Source organism: Manis pentadactyla, chromosome 8 (assembly GCF_030020395.1).
Source record: "Manis pentadactyla isolate mManPen7 chromosome 8, mManPen7.hap1, whole genome shotgun sequence".
Lineage (NCBI taxonomy): Eukaryota > Metazoa > Chordata > Mammalia > Pholidota > Manidae > Manis > Manis pentadactyla.
The window spans coordinates 127,347,803-127,352,837 of NC_080026.1; positions in this window are offsets into that span (position 1 = coordinate 127,347,803).

The following is a 5,035-nucleotide window of genomic DNA, read 5'->3' on the forward strand; positions in this document are numbered from 1 at the left end:
GGGACATGCACATGGCTGTCTTTGGAAGTCCCTCGGCAGGAGGGCAGGGGACTCCTAAGACCGTAAATAAGTGCTGACAAAAACTAGGATGGCATTTGCCACAATGTGTATTGTCTTCTTAGTGCATTACATTTACCTGAATGCTTAAAACTCTCCCTCCTCTTCTTGATGAAAAGACTGTGTGATGCTGTTTAATAGAATTAATTGATTGGAATCTCCAACCTTACCTTTTGTTATGGTCTGAATTATATTTAAGGTTTTCTGCACACTCCAGGGAAGTTAAAAGCACGTTTTCCTAATGGCTTTCAGAAACAACTCCTTTTACTCAAGTAGGCAGCATGTTAATTTTAATATAACTGGAAAACGCTATGGTCTCAAGAGAAATGAACCAATCACTTATGAAATGAAACCTTTGTCAGTTTGGGTGGGAGAAGCACCTTGTGCCCTGGCTAACTGGAGAAACAACACCCCAAATATGCATTTTTACTCATTATGTTACTGTAATGGCCAAAAGTGGGTACACAGCATATGACATTTAAAGACACTAATAGTTATTGTCTTTGTAATTCTAGAACTATTTTGTAGTTTAGGATAGTATAAACCAATTGATATATTGAAAGTGTTTCGTACAGCCAAAACAGAAAATTTTCGTGGATGCTATAAATGAATCTATTCAGACAGATATATTATAGAATGTATGGTGGAGCATGCCAATTTTTAGAATGAAAGCAAGGAAGCAGGCCTACTTTGTGACTCAATATAATCATTTAAAAAAAAAGGAGAAAATGGATCAAAGACCTGAATGTAAGTCATGAAACCATAAAATCCATAGAAGAAAACATAGGCAAAAATCTCTTGAATATAAACATGAGCAACTTTTTCCTGAACACATCTCCTCGGACAAGGGAAACAAAAGCAAAAATGAACAAGTGGGACCATATCAAACTAAAAAGCTTCTGTACAACAAAGGATGCCATCAGCAGAACAAAAAGGCATCGTACAGTATGGGAGAATATATTCGTAAATGACATATCCAATAAGGGGTTAACATCCAAAATATATGAAGAACTCACATACCTCGACACCCAAAAAACAAATAACCCAATTAAAAAATGGGCAGAGGATCTGAACAGACACTTCTCCAAAGAAGAAATATGTTTGGCCAATAGGCACATGAAAAGATACTCCACATTGCTAGTCATCAAGGAAATGCAAATAAAAACTACAATGAGATATCACCTCACACCAGTTAGGATGGCCAACATCCAAAAGACAAGAAACAACAAATGCTGGCAAGGATGTGGAGAAAGGGGAACCCTCCTACACTGCTGGTGGGAATGCAAGCTAGTTCAACTATTGTGGAAAGCAATATGGAGGTTCCTCAGAAAACGAAAAATAGAAATACCATTTGACCCAGAAACTCCACTCCTAGGAATTTACCCAAAGAATACAAGTTCTCAGATTCAAAAAGACATATGCACCCCGATGTTTACTGCAGCACTATCTACAATAGTCAAGATATGGAAGCAACCTAAGTGTCCATCAGTAGATGAATGGATAAAGAAGATGTGGTACATATACACAATGGAATATTATTCAGCCATAAAAAGAACACAAATCCTACCATTTGCAACAACATGGATGGAGCTAGAAGGTATTATGCTTAGTGAAATAAGCCAGGTGGAAAAAGACAAGAACCAAATGATTTCACTCCTTTGTAGAGTATAAAAACAAAGCAAAACTGAAGGAACAACACAGCAGCAGACACACAGACTCCAAGAAGTGACTAGGGATTAACAAAGGGAAGGATTTGGGAAGGATCAGGGGAGGGAGGGAGAAGGGGATAAAGGGGTATTATAATTAGCACTCACAATATAGGTAGGTCACAGGGAAGGCAGTATAGCACAGAGAAGACAAGTGATGACTCTATAGCATCTTACTACATTGATAGAGTGACTGCAATGGGGTGTGTGTGGAGGGGGGACTTGATAATATGAATGAATGCTGAAACCACAATGTTGTTCATGTGAAGCCTTCGTAAGATTGTATATAAATGATACCTTAATTTAAAAAAACTGAGACTAATAGAAATTGTAATTATAAGTTTGTCATGTTTAACATATATAATGATCTTAAACACACCCTAAGATTCATAGGAAATGAAGATAAAATTGGGAGACTATTTCTGAGTTACAGAAGGGCAGTCAAAAGGGAATTTGTTTAGTGTATAACATAAAGGCTTATTTTATCAGACAGATAAATTTATATTGTTCCTACATATCTCTTGATTACTTTTCTAAGTCATCTTGACTTGTGGAAACCTTAGGATCCAGAAATGACCTACCTATTTCCAGCCAGACTTCACCAAAAGGCAAACAGTTGCTTCAGGGCATCAAAAGGGGTTCTAGTGCCTGGAGGCCCAGCCCCTCCCTGGATTGGATTCTGAAATGGATTAACAGATTAATGAGAATTTCTGACACTGGCAGTGGTCAATATACATTAAGGGGACCAAACAATGGAAAACCTAATCTCTCCACTGAGAGACTGAGAAGGAAATCCTGGCAAAAGCTCAGCCATTACACCACTGCCACTGCCTGCATGGACCTGACTGTAATAATTTGTCTGCAAATGTTTACCTAGGAACAGTTAGTTGGCCATGGTTTGTATTCCTGCAGAGCACTGCCCTTTCTTTCCTCTAGTTCATCTTCTTCCTCTTACCCTCTTCTGCTGAGCCTGTGCCCCAAGTCCACTGCACATGAAATGTTCCAGAATGTTGCATAAGGGTACAATGCAAACTGAACAGAAGTATTACACAGTTAATGTTTAACCAAAGGCAGGCCCAGTTTTAAATGGTTCTAGAATCCTTTTTAATGGTGATGTGACAACTCTGGACAATTCTGAAACTGATCTCCTTTAAGTAATGTGACAAATAATATCAAAATTGGCACTACTGAATTAGACAGTAAACTTTATTGTTGTTTTTATAATAGGTGTCAATGAAGAACACACATTTTTTTACATGGATGAGGAAGCCGAAAAGGCCAAGGCCCTTGAAGGGGCAGGTGCCATGGCTGGTGAGCTGCCAGCACCCCTGGAGCCCATCTTCCCCACAGAAGCTGTGGAGCAATCAGTGAAAACATGAGCATCTTCCAGACAGGGCTGCACACGCCTCAGTTCAGGCCACACCATTCATATTGGACTGGTAGATCTAAAATGCCTTCATATGGGTTTTGCTCTAAAATGTCATTAATTTGTATACTCTTTTTATTCTTTTAATTTCATTGGTTGGTAAAATTAATGTATAGTGTTTTTGCCTGAAATTATACCCACAAACTTTGTCTTACAGCCATCACATTTCCAAGGGGCTTTTGTTTATATGCCAGCTCCCCTGCCCATTGCAGGGGTCATAACTCAGAAGATTCCAGTACTTTTGTTGCCAATTCCACACTCAGTCCAAACACCTCATATTTTACAAATTAGTACATCTCTGATAACAAAAATCTTTTATACTAGGAGCTCTCTGTGCCAGGAGTAAGTGTTTATCTTCTGTGTTTATCTTACTTCCAGGCTAGAAAGCAGGCATAGTTTTGTAACCAACCTCATGCAGAAGTATGAGAGCTTCATGGATTTTTAATAGCCAAACAGCTTCCTCTTATTTTCCTACCCTTAATTCCCTTTTCCCTGATTCCTTCCTCTAAATTTTATTTTTTATTTATATCCTTGTGGATATTCTTAGATTCTTTTAGGAACTGAATATAAATAAACACATCAGTGAACAAATAAATATTCTTAAGGTAATTAAATGCCCAATTATTTATACTACAGCATTTCATAGGTGATTTAAACAATGAAACATATAGGTTGACTGAACTGCCTCTTTTCTAAGCCAGTGTTAGGATTATAGAATGAGTTTACCAGAAAGAAAGCTATTTGAACACATACCTATGGATATAATAATGGCCAACTGCTTTATATAATTTAGATTCTATTTGGTAAAACAGTTTCCATTTGGTTTTCTCCCAAATTATATAAATTGCCATGTAATGACCTGTGGGGGAGTTGGCCCCCTCACCCCTAAGTCTGGATTTCTGATATACTCTATAGTTTTTACTAAGCACACTGAGGATGTCTCCATTTGAAGAGTTATTAGTAAGGGAACTTAATGGCCTTATGGTAGAGCCAAGGCCTTATTCTCAAAGCGATGGTTTAAAATTGGTGTAGTGGCAGATTCTCAGAGCACAGGGCAGGAGAACTGGTATCACTCTAGGTTGGGAAAACGGTGTCATCGTTTATAGTTGGTACCACCTCTCCTGATGCTTAGCAACAAACAATGGGGAATGAGAAACTGGAAGGAAAATCCATTTTAAAGGTGGAAGGAACATGACTGGGTGTTCACACAAGACTTTGCACATGTCCACACACACACACATACACGCACACAGAGTATGGGTGATGCTATATATGTCCAGAACTGTGTTACAGACTATTATTAAATGAACAAAAACAGAGCAAAAATAAAAACTAGGTTAATAACTAAATAACTAAGTAAAATTAACCAAAGAGATGATTTATTACCCCAACCAGATCAGCACTTAAGTTCAACACAGAGCACAGCCTATTCACCTTTATGTCACTTGCAGAATGGGGTCACCAATGATAGCCAGCATTTTAATTCCTTTAAGTGATAAACACAGTTTCTATTTGTATTTTCTATATATATATATATGTTATTTAATATATACATATAACACATATGTAATGTAATATGTATTATATGTATGATATCTGCAAAAGAGATGAAAGAAACTAGTCATATTCCATATTAAAAAAATGACTGTGGGACTGGGAAACGTTAGTGCCCAGAAGGAACTTCAAACGAGCCGAGGCCTTGCAGACTGCTTGATGATCCTTGTCAGGTCAGTGACGATGACGGGCAGCTGTCCACTCCCCACAACTAAGATAAAACTCAAGCTGTTCCACAATGAGAGGGACTGAACTAAGTGGGCATCTAAAAAATCATCCAAACCTTGTTGTA